The 21,965-nt window shown below is 36.4% G+C and overlaps 1 pseudogene; it reads right to left on the reverse strand.

Moving 5' to 3' along the window:
- Positions 1–2,904: 2,904 nt before the first annotated feature.
- On the reverse strand, positions 2,905–21,199 carry LOC113176179 (olfactory receptor 4L1-like; annotated as a pseudogene).
- Between the last annotated feature and the right edge of the window lie 766 nt (positions 21,200–21,965).

Below are 21,965 nucleotides of genomic sequence, written 5' to 3' on the forward strand. Positions count from 1 at the left end.
AATATTTCATCGTATATTTCATTCACATTTTGTTTATTCATTCAAAGAGTAATAAACATTTGGGCTACTTTTACTTTTCAGAATTTATGATTAAAGTGTATGTACATTCATTGACAAGTCTGGGTGTGGACCTATATTTTTATTTTTCTTGGATATGTAATTGGAAATGCTAGGTATAATCAATCTGTAATAGTATGTGTTTGGAATGTTATCCAAGACTCACATGTTAGAAGTTATGCTCCCTGATGCAGCAGTGATCAGAAATGACATTAAGGGCTCTAACCCCATCAGTGGATAAATGCATTCCTGGGTTCACAATTTCATGGCATGATAGAGAGGAAGTGGAAATTTCAGAAGGTCAGTTCTAGTTGGAGGATGTAAGTCACTTGGGGATGACCCTGGAAGGGTATACTTTGCCCTGGCCCCTTCCCCTTTCCCTCTCTGTCTCTGTCTGTCTGTCTGTCTGTCTGTCTCTCTCTGTCTGATTCCTGGCTGTCACTAGGCAAGCAGCTTTCCTCTGTAACACCCCCTGCCATAGTGTTGAGCTAGAAAAAGTTTGGCAGTGGAGAGGAGGAAAGGGACAGTAAAGGTCAACAAGAGTGCAAGCACCAGGACAGCCACTTTCACCTGCCCTTCTTGTTATGAGGCAGTTCCTCTTTCTCAAAAGGGTGTGAGTTTCCATTTAGCCAAAAGGGACTGCATCATCTATAATCTGGCTTATGTCTCTCACTGGACAATTGAAATATCAAAAACCAGTCAAGAGGAGTCCATCAACTTCTCCTTACTTGTCTTTGAAGAAGGAGCACTAGCCCAGTGCAGTAGTGCATGCCTGTAAATCCAGTGCCTCGGAAGGATAATGTAGGAGAATTGCAAGTTCAAAGCCAGCTTTAGAAACTTAGGGAGGTCCTAAGCAACTCACATCCTATCTCTAAATAAAAATAAAAGAAAAAAGAAGGACTAAAAATGTGTGCCCACTAAAATACTCTTGCCCTTCCCAGGTATTCTGGGAGAGAAGTTCTGAATCGTTCTATCACTTTCCTTTTAAATAAAATTCCTGCTTGCTTGTTTACCTCAAAGGCATTTTCAGTGTTCATTCTTCAACTCCATGGAACAAAAATCTCATTCCAATTCCTGCAGGTAACAATAGCAGTCTGAAGAATGTCAGCAGCTATAGGAACTGTTCTCAACTCTAGCACAGTAGACTTTCTTAAAACAGGTACCTAGAAATGTTTAAAGAATTAACAGACAGAGTCAGATAGATGAGATGGCTATGTAAACATGGATTTTTCTCTTAGAGCAGATTCTGTCTCCTTCTGAAATGTGCTTGTGCTGACATCTATTGCTTGGTGGATCTGTGGAAGTGCTCTCCCTCAGCATGACCATATTCACCACCTGAAGATGTTCTTTGATTGAAACTTTGCTCTGAATAGAACAAGAATCATGGAAATAATTATCTGGACATCTAACTCATGGAAATAATTATCTGGACATCTAACTCTTTTTAAAAGTGATATCAATTGTTGCATACCCTTGAAATCAAAACAAGGAGAGAAGTTAAACCTCATGTAAATCAACCAAATGTTAAAAATTAGTAAAGTTATTCATTTGGCCAGTAAGTACTAAGGAGATGTCTTCTGCAATCTAATTCTGTAACTCTATCTACATAATTACATTCAATTCAGATTTTTATTTCCAGTTGCCAGAGAGGTCATACACTAAGCAGTATTACATATGACCACAACAAAAGGCTAGGATATGTCACTGTGCCCTATTGTTACTAGCAGGATTTAGACTGGGTTTGTGTTCCACAGAATCAAGGAATGAACACCATAGGAGGGAAATAAGCAAGCAGGGATTTTATTAAAAAGGAGAGTAAAAGAAAATCACTCAGAACTCCCTGCATTAGCATGCCTGGGAAGAGCAAGAGTACCTTTAAGTTTGGGGGCATTCTTTCTTTTAAAGGCATGTAAGGAGAAGTTGATAAGCTCCTCCTGATGGATTCTTCACTCTTACTGGGGGTGTACACTTGGTTGATCAGTTTTGTTGTTGTTGTTGGTATTATTGGTATTTTCTGTGATTTTTAAAAAATTGATTCTTGATATTTCAATGGTCCCAAGAGGCCCACCCTGATTTTTCAGTCAATTTGGAAACATACCACCTTTTTGAGAAAAGGAAATGTTTTATAACATGTCTAGGCATGTTAAAATTTTAAAATGACTGTCTTGGTGCTTGCCCTCTGGTCCACCTTTACTCTCCCATTCCTGCTCCCCATTGCCTATCATTTTCTCTCATATCAATGCATGTCAAAGTTGTCTGAATAGCAGAGAATCTTGATCGAATGTCCTAATATAGTTCAGTTTATTTTATGATTGAATGGACACTCAAAGAGTTCGTACAAAATCCAAAGACCATGCCACACACCTGAATCTCACACAAGAGATTTATTGTCAGTAACATGAGGTACACCAACAAGGCTGTCCCTCTGGGGATAGCAGCAGCGTGACTGCACTCAGAGAAGCTTTATAGCCTGCAAGAGGAATTTCATAAGCTGCTGAGGAATTGTAGCATAAGTTGGGGTGGGGTTGATCATTTAGCAGGCACATGTTTTTATGAGATATTAAGCAGCATTGCCTCAGAATTGAAACTTTGAAGCCTCTAGATAAAATGGCTCCTGACCTAACATGGTGAATCTGATGCCAATATTGATTTGATGCCATCATTCCTCCCTTTTTGTTTTATAGAAACTGGGGGTGAGGACAATGATCTTTCTTTTGTAGCTTCTTTCTGCTGGTTAGGGGAGAAGAATCTCATTCCCTTAAAGGGGGTCAGGGAGGGTTTTAGGTGGGGGCAGAGTCTCTGGAGTCAGAGGAGTTGACCGTGAGTCATAGGTCTCAGTCTTGGGCATCAGGGGCTGGTAGTCTTTGCAGTAACCTCCTCTGCCCGACAAGAGTCTTCTTTAGGAAGTAGCAGAGAGCTTTGGAGGGTTGAAAGTCGAGGTTCTGAAGATGTGCAAAGACAGAGGTCCTGTGGGATTGCCATATAGTGAGACTGATCTGTAAAGAGGGGCTGTAAAGAAGGAGGTCATCTACATATTGAATAAGTTTAAATTGGGGGAGTGAGAGGAAAAATAGATCCCTAAAAAGCACTTGGCCAAACAGATGGGGACTATCTCTAAATCCTTGGGGTACGACAGTCCAAGTTAATGGAGTAGAGGTATGAGTGTCTGGGTCTGTCCAGGTGAAGGTGAAAATGTACTGGGATTGGTGTTATAAGGTAATGGAGAGAAAGGCATCTTTTAGATCCAAAACTGAAAAAGAGTGTTGTGTGAGGGAATAGTGGAGAGGAGGATATAGGGGTTGGGAACAACTGGGGGAATGGGGATTAAAGCAATATTTATGAGGTGAAGATTCTGTACTTTTCTGTAGGATCCATTTGGTTTCTTAACTGCTAAGATGATGTGTTAAACAGGAGTTCATTTGGCATAAGAAGCCTTTTTGGAGCAGATCAAAGATTAAAGATTTGAGACTCCTAAGGGTCTGGAGGGTAAGTGGGTATTGGGGTTGTTCAGGGAAATAGGTGGGGACCTTGAGATGTATTATCAAGGGAGGGTGGTGGGTGGCTATGGAGGGGTTTTGAAGGTCCCAGATTGAGGGATCAACCTTGATGCAGGTAAGGGCTCATGGAATTTGTCTGGAGTACTAGCATGAAGGGGACCGGAGATGAGCTGAGATTGAGGCGAGACTCGGGAGCTAAGGTAATGGAAGCTCCAACTTTGGCTAGGAGATCCCTGAATAAGACAGGAACTGGGCGGTGGGGAATCACCAGGAAGGAATGGGAAAGGGTAATGCCCTGGAATATGCAGTGAAGCAAAGGGGTGAGTTGGGACTGGTAAAGTATTTCTTCTACCCTGACAATAGATGAACAAGAAAGAGAAGTAGGTCCCCAAAACTCCTTTATGACAGAATATGTGGCTCCAGTGTCCACATGGAAAGAGATAGGCCCACCTGCTACCACAATGATCACTCTAGGCTCTGGAGAAGTAATGGTGGTGGTCGGGTGAGGGGATCCTGGGCCTTCTCAGTCATCTGTTGCCAGACCTAGAAGATATGCTTGAAAGGTATCAGAGCTGGATGGCCTTGCAACTCTTGGTGTGTGAGGACAGTTGATGGCCCAGTGTCCTTCTTGATGGCATTTGGGACATGCACCAGGAGGTTTCTGGGCACTTGGGCATGCTATGGCTCAATGACCCCTTTGACACATATGAAGCAGGGGTCCAGGGTTCCCCTGGCTCCTTCCTAGGGAGCAGGGATACCCCAGTGACAGAGGTGGAGGCAGGTTGAAAGGCCTTGGCCAGCACCTGGTATTTTTGTTTATGGGCCTTCTCATCTCTCCCATTGCCAAACCTCTGCTTGAGGAGTGTGGGGTACCTTCTCTAGGTGTTTGGGTTTAGCCTAAATGTTGGAGAAGCTCTGGGAGAATAAGTAGGTCATTAGTAGTTGTCTCCCATCTGGGGTTTCAGGGTCTAGACTGCTGTACTGCAAAAGGGCCTTTGTAAGGTGGTCCAAGAATATTGAGGGGATTTCAGTTTTGTCCTGAAGTTCTTCTTGGAGTTTCTTATAGTTAATAGCCTTATGTGCCGATTTTCTTAGTCTTCCATGAGGCAGGAAATAAATTGGTTCCTACTAGTGATCCCTCCAACCAAACTGGAATTCCAGTTGGGGTCATGGTCAGGGACTGGATCAGTGCCAATTGGGTGAGTAGGGAAGGTTTGGTGGACCTCCTCAACATAATTTCTGGACTATCCCAAACTTGCCTGTGTTCCTCATGTAGGAGGATGTTGGATTGGATCTTATGGATGTCATGGAGAGTTAGATCATATGATTGGATTAGGTATTGAAATTCTTTAATGCACCCTGAAAGATTGGAGGTGAAGGACCCTAGCCTTATTTTGATCCCGGAGAGGTCACTAAAGGAGAAAGAGATGTGTAGCCAAACAACTCCCTCTGACTCTGTTTCTTCACAAAGGGGAAGCAGAGGTGTGTGCTGGGCAGAGGGGTTTGTGCTGGAGCTAAAGCAAGTAGCGGGTAGACTGAAAGTAGGTGACAGAGATCCCGGAGGATTTGGAGCAGAAAGTGGAGAACAGTAGAAAGGGGGTTCATCAGCAGGGTTTAAGTCTGGGGTTTCAGGAAGGTCCTGAGCTAGAGAAGAGAGGGTTTCAAGAGCCAGAGAACTTGGGCCTGAGAACAAGAAGAGCAGATATAAAAAGAGTATATCTTTGGAACTAAGTAAAGAGAAGGCCTGAATACGGGAGATTGCTTTCCATGTTTCCCAAGCACTCAGAAGTTAAAAAGATCCCTCAAAATGTTGGGATCTAGAGTGCTGTTTGCAGCTATTTAGAGTCAATGTCTAAGGTATATAGAGGCCAAATTTGGGTGCAGAGTCAAATTAGTTTTTGCACCATTAAGTCAGGGGTAATGCAGAGTGAGTTTAAGTTTGCTAAAAGGCAACCCCCAAGGGGATGTTCTGGGGATGAGAGGGGTGGCTACACCCATGGCAAGAGAGAAAGAGAGTCGGTAGTGAGAAGCAGAGGTGTCCCTCTGTGTTCTCTTATATCGAATGAGGAAGAGCTAACCGCTTTGGGAGTCCTCACTGCCTCAGGACAGTAGCTGGGTCGAAGGCCTGTAGGGATTCTCAGTGTCTGGCACCAGGGCTTTCAGGCTGAGACCCAGAGAAAGATCTTTTGCCTGGTGTGAGACCTTCTGAGCTTATGGACTTGGCCAACAGTAGGGACCAAATGTATCTCTGAAAGCCGTGGATGGGGGTTCCCCTAACCGAATGGGAACCCTGGGAGTGCTGGATGTTCAAGGTCACTTCCCAGGACCCACAGGTCCTTTGAGTGGACTTAAGGCAGGGGAACTTACCCAAGTCAGTGGGTGGTGGATGAGAAGTTAAGCGCTCAGTGAAATGGAAGGTGAATTCACAGTGAGGGCAGCTTAGGACAAAGTATAGGATCTCAAAGCAGCTCAGATCCCCAAAGGGAGAGCAAGGTTGATGGGAGAGCCTAATCTCAATCACAGCACCTGTGGACACTCGAAGATTCCACACAAAGTCCAAAGACCACTCCACACACCTGAATCTCACACAAGAGATTTATTGTTAGTGAGGCCAGGCAAACCAGCAGGCTGTCCCTCCGAGGAGAGCAGTAGCATGTAGGCACTCAGAGAGCTTTATAGCCTGCAAGAGGCTTTTCATCAGCTGCTTAGGAGTTGCATCATAAGCTGGGGTGGGGTTAATCATTTAGCAGGCACATGTTCTTACAGGAAGTTAAGCAGCAATGCCTCAGAATCAAAACTCGGGAGCCTCTAGATAAAATGGCCCCTGACCTAAAATGGCGAATCTGACACCAAAATTGATCTGATGCCAATAATGATTACATGAGATGCTGAGTTTGTGAAATGGTTTGTAAAATTTATTAAGATATATTTGTTTTAAAAAAGGATATTAAAATGAGTTTAAAATACCTTTATTTTTATTTCTTAGCTTTTTAAAATTTTGAATTTGTTCTAATTAGTTATACATGACAATAGAATGCATTTTGACACATTGTACACAACGAAGCACAATTTCTCTTTCCTCTGGCTGAGCATGGTCCAGAGTCACACCAAGAGTGTAATCATACATGTATATAGAATAATAGTGCCCATCTCATTCCACTGCCTTCCTATCTCCACACCCTTTCCCCTTCCCTCACTTCCCTCTGCATAATTCAAAGTCCCTTTATTCCCCGAACTCTATTATGAATCAGATACACCTATCAGAGAAAACATTGAGGCTTTGGTTTTAGGGGCTTGGCTTCTTTCACTTAGTATGATATTTAGTATGATATTCTCCAGCTCCATCCATTTAAGTGCAAATGCTATGATTTCATTCTTCTTTAAGGTGGTATAATATTTCATTATGTATATGTACCACATTTTCTTTATCATTCATCTTTTGAAGGGCATATAGGTTGGTTCCATGGTCTAGCTATTGTGAATTGAGCTGCTATAAACATTGATGTGACTGCATCACTGTAGTATGCTGACTTTAAGTCCTTTGGGTACAAACCAAGGAGTGGGATAGCTGGGTAAACTGGTGGTTCCATTCCAAGTTTTCTGAGGACTGTCCATACTGCTTTCCATAGTGGTTGCATCAATTTGCAGTCCCACCAGCAAAGTATGATTGGACCTTTTTCTCCATATCCTTGCCAACATTTACTGTTGCTTGTATTATTGATAATTGCCATTCTGACTGGAGTGAGATGAAATTTTAGAGTAGTTTTGATTTGTATTTCTCTAATTGCTAGAGATGATGAAAACAGTACATTCACACATAATAAACTGTTCATATTGAAAATGTACATTTTTTTGTACCAGGGATTGAACCCAGGGATGCTTTACCACTGAGCCACATACCCAGCCCATTTTTTTGTATTTTATTTAGAGACAGGATCTCACTGAGTTGCTTAGCACCTCGTGGTTGCTGAGACTTGCTTTGAACTCTCAGGGTCTCACTGAGTTATTTAGTGCCTCATGGTTGCTGAGGCTTGCTTTGAACTCTCAATCCTCCTGCCTCAGTCTCTAAAAACTGCTGGAATTATAGGTGTGTGCCACCATGCCCAAAGAAAATGTACAACTTAATACACTTGTACTCTTGCATATGGCCATGAAAAGACCATCATCATCTAAACAGTGATATGGACCTCAGCTCCCAAAGATTTCTTGTCCCTGGATAACCTCTTTCCAGTCTTTCCATGCACAAATCCTCCCTCTGTAGAAAACCACTAGTCTTGAACTTAAGTAGTCTGAACTTGTATTAAATATGACTTCTTTCTCTCATCATACACATTGTGGTATTTGTAATTTTGGTGTTTGCATCAATGGAACATTCTTTTCTGTTGCTTAATACTATTAAGTCATACTTAAAGACCAGCATATTGTCATCCATTCATCTGCTTTAGGATATTTGTCTTCTTTCTACTTTGGGATATTACAAATAGAACTGTTTTATACATCTATGTACAAATCTGGGTAACTTAAACACTTTTAAAATTAATTATGACTGTTTTATGGCTCAGAATATTCTCTAACTTGGCAAATGTATGTATTTTCACTTCAGAAAAAAAGAGAAATTTAATAAATTTGATCAAAGTATTTTATAAATATCAATTATATAAAAGTGGTTCAACTCCAATGAATTTTTATCAACTTTAATCAATTATTGACAGTGTGGATTTTGATGTTTTTATTATAATTTTCTCTCTGTTCCTCCTCCTAGTAGTTTTATTCCCATATTTCAGCTCTATGATTAGGGGCATACATGGTCCGTAATAACAATTAGGAAAATTGTTACATCATCCTGATTGAGTGCTGTTTCTGGGTGAGATGACCTGATGATCTTCTGTTGCCTTTAGTAATATTCCTTTGTAATATTCTGAAATTTACTTTTCGTGTTATTAAAAGAGCTACAGATGTTACCATCGGGTTTGTGTTAGCATTATGTGTAGTTCTACCCTTTAATTAATAATTTTGCTTTTTCATAAAAGAGACTGTTCTTTCACTATTTTGTGTTGTTAGTAGGTACCTTCAAAATAAATTGACCAAAAGTGTCCAAATTATTATTTTTTTTTCGGGGGTGGAGGGGAGGGAGTAACCAGAGATTAAACCCCTGGGGCACTTAACCACTAAGCCACATCCTCAGCCATTTTTATATTTTATTTAGAGACAGGGTCTCACTGAGTTGGTTAGGGCCTCTCTAAGTTGCTGATGCTGGCTTTGGACTTGTGATTCTTCTGCCTCAGCCTCCTGAGCAGGTGGAAATTACAAGCATGTGCCACCCCATCCAGTTTGGAATTTCTTTTGTGTTCATTATTCTGTCCCATAGAGCAGTGGGTCTCTTTTTATGTCAGTATCATGCTCTTTGTGATTAATATATATTTATAGGAGGTTTTGAAATTTACTTTTTAATTTTCTTTTTCTTTCAGTGTTCTAGTCTGGCTTTGCTAGAAGGATAATGTTTCCCTCTAAAAATGAGTTTGAAAATACTCCATTTTGACAATTCTTTTGAGAAAATAAAGTTTATGAAATACCAATATTTTTTCTATTTAAAGAATTCAACAGAGTGTGGATAACAGGTCCAGGGTTTTCTATGATGGAAGACATTTCACTACTGATTCAATCTCCTTAATTGCTATTGATCTGGTCAGATTTTCTATTTCTTCATGATTTAGTTTTTGTATGTGGTTTCTAGTAATTATCCATTTTTCTAGGTTATTCATTTTTTGTTAAATAGTTATGCATAGTAGCTTTTCATTATTCTTTATATTTCTGTGCTATAATTTCTGCTTTTATTTATTTATGAATCTCACTTTTTCTTAGTGTAGTTCAAGGTTTCTCTATTCTGTTTTCCTTTTCAAAAAATCAACTTTTAATTTGTTGACCTTTTTATTGTTTCCAGGCTTGTACTTTATTTCCTCTTTGATCTTTAATAATTTTCTTTTTGCCATCTTTGAACTTAATTGTTCTTGCTTTGGTTCCTTTTACGTGTCACATTAGGCTGTCAGACCCATCTTCTTTTTTTTGATGTTGGTCTTCATAGCTATAAACTTTCTTCTTTTAACTGCAGTTGCTGCCTCCCATTATTTTTTTGTACAATGTATGTCCATTTTGATATTTTTAAATTATTTTCCAAGGCTGGGATTATGGCTTCTGTTCCATTGAAGTAAATGTTCTTTGCATGCCAGTATCATTCTCTTTTGTTAATATGGCTCTGTACTATGCATTACTTTTCTTTGCTCAGGATTTCTTTGGCTATTTTGGATGTTTTGTTTTTCCATATAAATTTTAGGAATGCCTTTTCCTAGTTATGAGAATAATATCATTGGTATTTTGATAGTGTTTGTATTGAATCTGCAGATTGCTTTTGGTAATAGGTGCATTTTAATATTAATTCTGACTATCCATGAGATCATTTCATTTTCTAGTTTGTTCTTCAATTTCTTCCATTCTTGTTCTATAATTTTCATTGTAGAGTTCTTTTACCTCCTTGATTAGGTTTATTTTTAAGTGTTTTATTCTTTTTTAAGGTATTGTGAATGGACTTTTTACATCAACCAATGTACTAGATCCTTCATCATTCTGTTTCAAAGACAATGTCTTTAAGCTTCTATTTCATATCATGTCTCTACAACATTGTACAAATAATTGTGCAAATTGAAGTTGTAAAACATTTGAAACATAGACAAAAAGGTGAATGTTCTCATTTTAGGACACATTGAAAAACTTCTGCCTAGCAATCTAGGCAGAAGAGTTTCTGGTTTAACATCTGACAATTTTCCTTCATTGGAACAAATGTATTAAGAAAACTGTTTTAATTTCAATGGCAGATTATCACAAGAACATCATGTGTTACCATTTGGTCAATACTATTTACAATTAGTTGTTTATAAAACTTATAAAGAAAAGGGAGTGGGGAAATAGAAGCATAGAATTATCAACTAATATCTTAAATTGTATTCTATTCTATACCTTATTATTATTCCTTATAAAGACTGTGATATTTATTATAATCAATAGAACTCCTTCTCTTAGTCTCCAAAAAGAAAAGGAAAATATAACTTAATGTTGTAATGATAAGCATTTTCAGTTTCAGACAATAGATCTAGTTGGCTTTACTTGCAAGGATTAATGGGGACTTTTAAAAATGTGGCAAAATATGTGGAAATACCAGGGGATCATATCTATATTGAATTTATAGAATTACTATCCTGATCTACATTGCACAGCTATCTGGGTGAGTACTCTCACTGCTGACTACATATATATTCTGCCTCTGCTAGTCAAATGTTACTTACATCACCAACTTGAAACATCAGGCTTTGCCAATACTGGTATTAACCAAATGAATTCTCATTCTCAGATATGATTTATATTGTTGAGTTTTATATAAAATCTCTCCCCAAGATATATATCTTATTGGTGGAAGTTAAATCATGTCTGCTTCATTGGTAAGAGTGAATGAAAAGTAGTTATACTTTATTAGTATTATTATTATTTATTGGTGATGTAGAGTTCTATAGTTGGATTATCAAAATATGAAGAGGATGAGACCCCAAGAAATAGCAAAATTGTGTATCAAAATCAAAATAAAAATAAATAAATATGTCAAAATGGCTGGACATGTGGCTCAGTGGTTAAATGACTCTAGGTTTGATCCCATGTATATACATATAGTGTGTGTGTGTGTGTGTGTGTGTGTGTGTGAGAGAGAGAGAGAGAGAGAGAGAGAGAGAGAGAGAGAGAGAGAGAGAGTTGAAGAGCTTTTTGAAACTACAAAATGTAGAAGTCCCTGTATATCTAATCATTGCAATGACTGCAGATTTCAAAGCAGAAACATTTCACCCTGTTAGTGTTCACCCAAGGGAAGATATGATTAATTTATATGCATGTATTTGAATATGGTTCAAACTCTCTTTGTGAATTCATCCTAAGAAGGGATGGGAAAGGTAAGGAGCAGTTTCTCAGTGTTTTTCATTTTGAACCAATTAATAGTAAAGCCTTCCATGTCAAGGGGTCAGGAATTAATTCAGAGAAAATGTTTATAACTAATCTATGAAAATATGGTCAATAACATTTTTCCTTGTCAGCTGGAAACAAGTTCTGAGCATGTACAGACTCCCTAATTGAATCGCAGTTGAATGACACATAGTTGAGAAGAAAGCGAACAATCTGACAAATCAGATTAAAACATAATGCTATTCTTCTTAAATTCATAATAGCAGTAATCTGATGAGGGGAGGACATTTTAGACAAAGTCGTGTGTATAAAATGCCATGGTTGTGATAGGCTGCTAGGGAGCAGTTGAATTCTGTTCCTTTCTATTGATTTATCATGTTATATTTATTATCATACTTGAAATGTTTGCCTGTAATGAAGAATGAGATAGATTACTGTGACCTGTGTTTAATACTGTGTCATGGATTATTGTGTCATGGTCTAATATCCAGAAAATAGTTTTATAAGAACAGATTAAAAAATGTTGACAGTAAGCTATAATATTTATTTATTTATTTATTGTGTGTGTGTGTGTGTGTGTGTGTGTGTGTGTGTGTGTGTGATGCTGGGGATTGAAACCAGGGCCTTGTGCATGTGAGGTAAGCACACTACCAACTGAGCAATATCCCCAGCCCAGTAAACTATCATTAATTAGATAAAAGGAAAAAACAAACTGGGGTGGCTTTAAATGTGCATATTAGTGTAGAAAGCAAAACATAAAATAATTGGATTATTTATTTTATGTAGCAACTGGCGATGAAATGGAAAAGATAGGGGACTCGAATGATTTGGAAAAGATCAAAGGGGAGTAATACTGCTCTAAGTATACATCTTAGTATAAACACTTCACATGCATATACATATATGTGTGAATGTCTTTACATTTACACATAAATATAATTAATTGAAATTTTATATAACATATCCAACAAAGAATGAGGTAAATACTCTTAAATGAAGTAAATACTCTTAAATGCAAAAGAAGAAAATCAATAAAACAAATTGTCTTTTAAATTGATAATCTAACCACACTGAAAAAGGATAGAGTTATCCAGAAATTCTAGTAGGTAATATGTTCAAAGGAAATTATCTCAGTATGAAAGAAATTCACTTATATTCTGATGTTTTTTTATAGCAATATTTAACATAACAAGAAATAGAAGCAGACTATTAAGTGTCTGTTAAGTGATAAATACATAAAGAAGTGGTATATATACATAATGTAATATTATTCATCCATAAAAATCCATGAATCCTGTCATTTGTGACATCCTGGCTTGCATTGGAGGCCATTATGTTAAATGAAGTAAGCTAGGCATATAAGGACAAGCACTGTGTGATCTTACTCATGTATAGAACCTTAAAAGTTGATCTCAAAGAAGTTGAGAGTAGAATGGTGGTTACCAGATGCTGGAGAGAGTACTGAGAGGGAAGGATGAAAGAGGTTGATGAATGGGTACTAAGTTAGATTAGGAGAGAGGAGTTCTGGTGTAGTAGTTCACAGTAGAGTGACTATAGATAACAATAATGTAGAATTTATTTCGAATATCTGGAAATCATAATATTTAAAGTTTTCATCACAAAGAAGTGATAAATATCTGACTAGTTAGATATTTTTAAACATTAAAAAACATGATTTCAAAACATTACTTAATCTTATTAATACATAAATTTTTGTTTTCATATATCAGTTAAATTTAATTTTAAGAACTCATAGCTTTTGATCACAGTATTTTGAATATATTCACAAGAATACAAACAACTAGATTTTTTAAATAAAATATTGAAGTCTAGTCAGCTTTCTTATCATATTGGTATGGTTAACTCTTTTAAAATTATTTTTTAATTTATATATGACAGTGGAATTTATTACAATTCTTATTACATTTATAGAGCACAGTTTTTCATATCTCTGGTTGTATACAAACTATATTCACACCAATTTATGTCTTCATACATGTACTTTGGATATGGTATGGTTAATTCTGAAACTGCATTCTATGCAGTCTTTAATTGAATAGATGGAAGAAGACAGTGAACAATGGAAGTGACTTATATAAATGATTCATGATGGGACCACAAATAATGATGAAGAAGGTTAAAATAAAACATTTGGTTTTGGACTGGAATTGGAAATGTCAGTACGAATAATTAGTTTTATATAAATCACATTTATTATTCATTTACATTATACACACATGTTCATCTGTAAACACATGTGTATATACATATATAATCGTACTTTTTTCCCCTTATCTCTGTCCTTTAGGACTACCTAGAAGCAATTATACTACAATAGCAATGACCTCAACTAATTCCAAAATCTTGGTATCAAATGAAACTGTAATCCTTGGAGAAATTGTTAATCTTGAGGCTAGATGAAGAAAGTGGAAGATGAGTCTGGAATAAATTTTGTGCAGAAAATAACTTTCCAGTTAAAAAAGAGAAGACTATTGATATGCCAACGTGAGAGGGGATCTAATATACAAATGTAAGATCATTTTAACATTGTGAAAATAATAACAGATTCTAAATCATTGAAAAACTAGAATTAAATCCATATGTAAATAAATAAATGTGTCTATAAGTGAATAAATACATGGGGGAAAATTAGTATTTCTCTTTTGTCAAGAAATAACTGGTAAATATAGATCAAATGATGGAAGTGAAAAAGAATTATTTGGAAATTATCGTTTTAATAATTGATATAGGGAAAAATCTTCAATTTATACTAAAATTACCAGTTAGTTGTAGCGAGGAGTAAAATATTTATATAGTCTCAAATATTTTCCCTAAATAGCACTCTTTAATTATATAACAGCATGGTTGCATAAGTAGTAATTTTAAAGGAGATATCTGGCAGGCCATGTTGCTGATGTTGTCAAGTTTAATACCAATTGTAATGGGACAAGTTGCCATTATCTGATCTTGATATGAATTATTGAGAAGGACACAGCACCATTTTTGTGATAGTACTGCCACGATCTACTGAGAAGGAAACATTATCAAAACTCATTGTCATATTCTACAAATTCTATTGGTTTTAACCATAAAAAATCATGGCCGTGAAGCTCAAAAAAAATTAAAGAATTGTTGAAGATAAATGCATGATAAAAAGGCATGGCAATGAAGTATAAGTTGTGATTCCAGGTTTTGTCTTATTTAAAGGACACCAATCAGTTAATGGTCATTGAAATTGAGTGAGTCTTTTGATTAGATATTCATAAAATAGTAATATAGAATTCCTGATTCTGAAAATGATGCTGTCTTAGGAAATACACATTGAGTTAGTCAGGAGTAAAATGGCATCATGTCTTTACCTTACTCTCAAAGTCTGAAATCACACTTTGTATATATATGTTTATAATATATAGATATTGCACCTATGAGTATAGTACATGTGTACGTATGTATGTATCATATATATGTATATATGTATCACTCAGGGCTCTACAGAGAAATAGAACCAACAGGATATGTATGTGTGTGCATATGTATGCAGATGGAAAGAGATCTTGAGGAACTGGCTCTAAAAAATTTTAGAGACTAAATGAATTCAATGTTTGATGAGTTGAATCAAAATCTGACCCTATAAACATACATTTTAGAAATTCAAATCTGTAGAAGTTTTAGTTAATTGGCAGCCTACTGACAGAGTTCCTTTTGCTGATAGAAGGTCAGTCTTTGTTCTATCAAGGCCTTCAAGTGATTCTTTGAGTTGTAGGGAATTATGAAGGGTAATCTTCTTATACAGAATCCAATCAATTTAGATACCAATCTCATAAAAAATGTCAATTCTGAGATTTCAATCTGATCAGAAACATCCTAAATATTGTTTGACTAAACAAATTGGCCAGATAATTTGATATCATAATGACACAATATGTATATCTGTGGGTGGCTACCCATGAGCTATGATTAAGCATTCTTTCTCATCCTTGAGCCAAGAGGGTGTTGGTCTGTCATTGCATGCTGTAGGCTGCCCAATGCAGGTGACCTCCACCTTAGCTGGGCAAAGAAGTTTTGATTTCTCATGGCTCTGCATCTGAGCGTTACCCATTGGGGCTTGACCAGTCCACCCCCTGCCTTATTTGAAGTAGAACATTCTATCAAAAATCCTTTGTTCTTTTCCCTATAAAGAGATCCCAGGGGAATGCGCTCTCTTGCTCTCCTGTCTTCCAACATGATAGCTGGATCTTTAAGTTTGCAGAGTGATTATGGTATGTGGGCAATATATAGATACAGAAATACAATTTCATATGCAGGCGTATTTATATGAACATATACTTACATGTGTGTTTATACCTAATATCTATATGTGAAGATATTTATTATATATGAATCCCAGTTATACATAATCATAATTTTACCCAATTTAAATAATATTTATATTTTATTATATTATAGCAATATAAATTTAATTGATTATCTAAAGCAGCAAACTTAAAGAAAAATGATATTTACAAGTTGACAATAAAGGAAGGGCATTATGAGAAAATTTTAAGTCTTATAGGACACAAAATATGATCTGAATAAACAGAAGGATGTTCTTTCCTATGCTCATATGTAAGATGATACTGAATAGCACAGATGTCAAATTATCCCAAATATACATATTCAATAAAATGCTACAAATGAACTACTATTGAGCATTTGGTTCCACAATTATGCCTGAAGACTCTGAGTCTTAAAATTTGCAATTAGTTTCCTAGGGGAAGCTAGGGGCTTGCAAAGCTGCGGGCTGCTTTGTCCTTGCACAGCACATCTTTTATAGGGCATTGTGAGGTTAAATCTTAACTATGACATAACGTAATGAAAACAACTAACATGTTTGTTAGTACTAAGTAAAAATTTTTCCCAGTGACAAAAATGGATATGTTCTCATAATGGAACAGAAAACATACACTTAAATACATAGCAGATAGTACAGTTTGAACCTTATTTTGGAGGTGGTGGGGGTTCCAGGGATTGAACTCAGGGGCATTTGACCACTGAGCTACATCCCCAGCCCTATTTTATATTTTTATTTAGAGACAGAGTTTCACTGAGTTGCTTAGCACGTCACTTTTGCTGAGGCTGGCTTTGAACTTGCAATCCTCCTGTCTCAGGCTCTGCAGCCACTGAAGTTACAGGGGTGAACGCCATTGTGCCTGGTGAGCCTTATTTTTCTCCATGGAGTCATCATGCTCCACAAGAATTAGCTTAGCATGAGGAGTTATTGCTGTCCTGCCTTGTGCAGCATTCCAACCTCCATGGCTTCACCTGATAAACAGGAATTCTGCATGCGGATTCTTCAGGATGCACTTTCCATGATCTCAGAAGCTCAGACCCCAACAACAAAAATTTAGTAAAATAATCTTAGTAAAACTAAAGTTTCATGTTGTGCTAAGTCAACTTTTAATAGAATAACAAAGAGGGAACACATCTTTTAAATGTTAAACCATGTACAAAGTTATTGTCCCACAAATGATAAAACAAAACATATTCATGGGACTCAATAGGAAACTCAGATCATGAATGTGTATATATATTTATATATAAACTGAGACACACAGAGAGACATATTGTGGTACAGTTATATGATGCCCAAGTAAAACAATGGAGAAAGGGAAGATTAAATTGGAATGTTGCTGGGAAGAGTGGTTTGGTAAAGAAGATGTAAAAGTGAACTCCATAACATTTAGCTACAAAATGCTATGTAATGTTATGTTAGCAATAGTAATAGAATAAAATATTAAGGAATATTTTTACAATCTGTTGTTGGGAAAGAACATCTATAAACACTTAAAAATAAAAGGTAGCATTTTAGTAAATGAAGACACAAACAGTAAAAAATTGTGTTCAATAGAAAACTAAGCAACAGTTAAATGGCCACATAATAATAGCTACTATTTGTAATAAGGCAAATCAATAATAATGATGCAAATCAATAAGAAAAGTAAATAAATCAACTTAAGGGAATGAAGGTCATAAAAGAGCAAGTCAAAGAAATTGAAGCCTTATGGATTGAAGGCTAATGGATATGAGAAGGAGGTTCCAAATTTACTGGGTATCTGAAAATGCAATTAAAGTAATATGCTTTAGATTATATGGGTAAAAATTTATGAAAGCAGAACACTCTTGCTCTGTAATTGAAATCAGGAAATGATCTGCAGCTTTTAATAAAATTAAATGGGTAAAAACTTTGTGGCCAAGTTATTTTCTTCCCTGGGTGTTTATGCTAGAGAAATTCTTTCTCAAGTTTACTTGCAAATAGGGTATAAAGGTATTAATTTTGTATTGCTTCTATTAATAGGAAGTTGGAGGTATTTTAGCTATCATTTAAGGCACAGATGGGTAAATTGATTTTGATTCAGACTCTGGAAAAATAGCAACATGTTGAATTGATAAACTTTCTCTGGAAATCCATTATAGATTGTATTGAGAAAAAAAGAAAACTGGTACTTGTGCAAGTTAAATCACTATACTGTTAAAATAATTAAGCATTATTTAAGGGGCAACATTTAACATATTTAGAGTAAATGTTAATAATGACGAAACTATAATGAAGAACTGATATAGGAAGACAATTTAAAATCATTAAATTCTAGATTATATTAAGCTGAGGCATTGATTATTAGGTCAACTTTGCATACAAATGTTCAAAGGTCATATTATGTCTATTTGTTGTAATGTTTATGGACAATTAAATTCATAATTTAGTACAATCTAAGGGTTTTAAGGCAAATTCATCAGCTGGCCTACTTTCTGTTTTGTCCTGAGTGGATTCCAGAAATCCTTGGGCCCACTTCAGTTTTTCTTTGTCTAGGGAACTAACCCAAAAGTAACATTTCTTTCTAGAAAAATATATGATGCAAATATATACACAAACATGAATTAAAGAAGAGACATAATGTGCAATATGATCCTTGTCAGGTGTAATTTCTATTTGCTTAAAAAATAAATGTATTTTTCTTTTATGTGAATGACAATTACTATTTGCTTCTATCCATTCATGAAAATTAATGCATTCATCTTGGAAGAATAGACTTTTGACATAGTAGAATCCATGAAAATGTGAGTATGTATGTAAATGCCTGTAGGATCAAAAGAATTCACACAAACTTGATTGCTTTACTCATCTACAGAATTGAGCTGAAAGATTCCTGATTTAAAGTACAGTAATTCATTTTTCTTTCTTTTTTAATAACTAGTGAATGTTTCTAAATATAGTGAATAAGTCAAATTTTCTTTTTTTAATTTTTATTTATTTATTTATTTATTTTTAAGAGAGAGTGAGAGAGGAGAGAGAGAGAGAGAGAGAGAGAGAGAGAGAGAGAGAGAGAGAATTTTTAATATTTATTTCTTAGTTCTCGGTGGACACAACATCTTTGTTGGTATGTGGTGCTGAGGATCGAACCCAGGCCGCACGCATGCCAGACGAGCATGCTACCGCCTGAGCCACATTCCCAGCCCATCAAATTTTCAAATGTAGTATTTATTATATTAAAAAAAATAATTTACTAATGAATATCTGAAATACTTTTAATGAAAATAATATTCCTTTCAACAAAACTATATATGTAAATCATAGAAACATAATAATGGGACATTCTGTGGAACTTTCAATGTATAATATGATAATATTTAAAAATCTATAAAAATTTAAAAAAAGATCATACCAACCTATTCCGACATGTAATTTATGTGAGTTTTCCACAAAACCCTTCATCTTCATGCCTGTTGTTTAGAAGGTGTGTATGAAGCTGGCATGTTGCAGCTTCAGTCTGCTCATGGCTGATTTCATGTCCTGATTCCTCAGAGGTTAAATGGAAGGGTATAATAATTAAATAAAACACAGAAAGAAATTCTTCCACTGAAAGACTACTGAAGCACAAAGTGTAAGTGAAGATGAAGAGCCCAAACAACAGAGTGACCAAGTGATGTGAGCAGACAGTATGAACAAAACTCTGGAGAGAATCCACACCATACAGTTACCAGAATGACAGAGTAGGAGATGAGCAAGAGTGTGAAGCAGATGAAGGACAGGAGGACACTCAGCAATTACATGCAACTCCAGAACATAGGTCTTCGTGCAGGCAAGCTTTATTACCAGGGAAGGTCACAAAATATGTCATCCACTATGTTGGGGCCATAAAAGGGCAGGGTGACAGTGAAGACCATCTGGCTCATGGTGTGCACCAAGCCAATAGCCCAGGACAGCAACACAGAGCCCACCAGCACCCTGCGGCTCATGATGGCTGTGTAGTGAAGAGGCTTGCAGATGGCAATGTACCGATCAACCGCCATAACTATGAGAAGAGTCATCTCACTGCCCCCCAAGAAATGGAGGAAGAACATCTGAGCCATACAGCCCCACAAGGAAGCAGTTTTCTTTCTTGAGGAATTCTTCAACTATTTTAGGGGTCATAATTGTAGAAATAGATGTATCTAGAAAAGAGAGTTTTCCAAGAAGGAAATACATTGGTGTGAATGAAGGTGAGGGTTACAGGTCACAGTGAGAAGCTTTCCTGTTATGATTATTTTATAGACCAGCAAAAATATGAAAAAGAAGAAAATTTCAAGTTCTCCAATGCTGATGAGTCTGAACAAATCATACTTGTAATGTTAAATTCTGCTTAATTTGGCAGATAAGATCCGATAGAAAATAGAAACACTCTCTTCATAAAAGATGCCTCTTAGTAATAATATGAAAGCAAGAGCAAAAGCAAAAGTAATAGTCAAGAGAGAAAGAGAAGAAAATGTGTCACCAGATTGGGGAAAACAACACCTACAGTCATGTAGCTTTGGAGTCCTGGGGCAGCTTTTCAGGTTCTGACTGGGAAGTCCTGGGCAGACTGTCCTCTCCATGGGTGACACTCCCCAATGTTCAGGGAAAGACAACAATTTAAATCTTGGCTGTTCAGTTTGTTTGCTTTTAAATGATGTATTAACACAATTTGTCCATACTATGAAAGATTAAATATTTTTAGAAATGTGTGTTTTATTTCCTTAGATGCAGCTAAACTAAGTTCTGGTGAGAATAAAAAAGGGGGTCTTCCTAACTAAACCTGGAATTAAAATTCAACAGAAAATGTAAATCTTAAGTAGAATTAATATAGGCCTGTGATGTGATTCTTACTAGAGTTCTATTGCTCTTCTCGGGAACTTTTCTTGTTTTTATTAGAAGCTTAGTTTTTTATTCACAACTGATATCCTATTCCCATGATGGTGACAGGTAAAATACCAGTGAGCTACACCAACCAGGCAGAGGCTTCTCTGCCACACATGGCTCATAGACAGCCTGTACTCATGGGCTACACAGTCACAGATGCCACCAAGAGCTTAGGCAGCACTGCTCCACAGAAGTCCCAGTGGAGGGGAACAGACTCCCCAGATTGATAACTGACAGCAGTAAGAGCTCAGACTCAGGCAGACCATCTGACTCCCTACTCCAGTTTCAGGGAGAGTATGCTAGTGATCTACATCAGCCAGCATGGAGGTTATTGCACCATGGACCAGCTACAGAGAGCCTGAAATTGCAGACAGCCACCAGACTCTATGTAAGGAATAAGGTATTACTGCCTCTCAATGTGACTACCATTACCTAAAAGCTCATTTCTCTTCATAGTCTTTATCTTGCAAATAACTGCTCATTAACAATAGAATGTATGATAAACTGCTTTGATTGATATTTCTCATCTTTCAAAGTTCTTGACCTAACCTTTCTGTCTTTATTAGAAAGATAAGGACATCATCCTTCCGACATATGGTATACTTCAAATCTACTAGTTATTTTGTTTACTTAATACATGAGAATATTTTATGCTTTCTTGCCTTTATATATAATTATCTCTGCATTAAATTATCTTCTGACTTCTCTGTGTAGCAATTATATAATAGTTGTTAAAAGTATAATTTCTTTTTTTTTTTGGAACAGGTGGTAATTTTTATGAGAAATTTGCAATCATTACAGAACATGTTGACTCATGGCATATTCATATCAGCATGGATTATACAGGGCAGGTCTCCAATGATAGGACTTTGAACTCCCTGAGGACAAGTTCATGTATAGACACAATAAAGGTTTGAGACTTGATGCATTCAATAATTATATCAAGGCCTCCTTTTAGTTCCTTGTGAACTACTTGTGAACCATTTTCTTATTTCTTGGAATACTATCTACTCTATAAGTACTTATGCTGCCAGAAAATAAAAGTGAAGTTTGAATAGCTGAATTTTTTTCTGTTATAATTGTCAGAGGAATTCAGAAGGAAGCATTCTATTCATCCAGAGAGTTAATGGACATTAGAGAGCTGAAAAAAATTACTTATTAAATCCACCAAAAGTAAGATATTAAGGGGAAGAAGTGTATTTTGAATACAATCCTTGCTA

Source organism: Urocitellus parryii, chromosome 6, assembly GCF_045843805.1.
Source record: "Urocitellus parryii isolate mUroPar1 chromosome 6, mUroPar1.hap1, whole genome shotgun sequence".
In the NCBI taxonomy this organism is placed as follows: domain Eukaryota; kingdom Metazoa; phylum Chordata; class Mammalia; order Rodentia; family Sciuridae; genus Urocitellus; species Urocitellus parryii.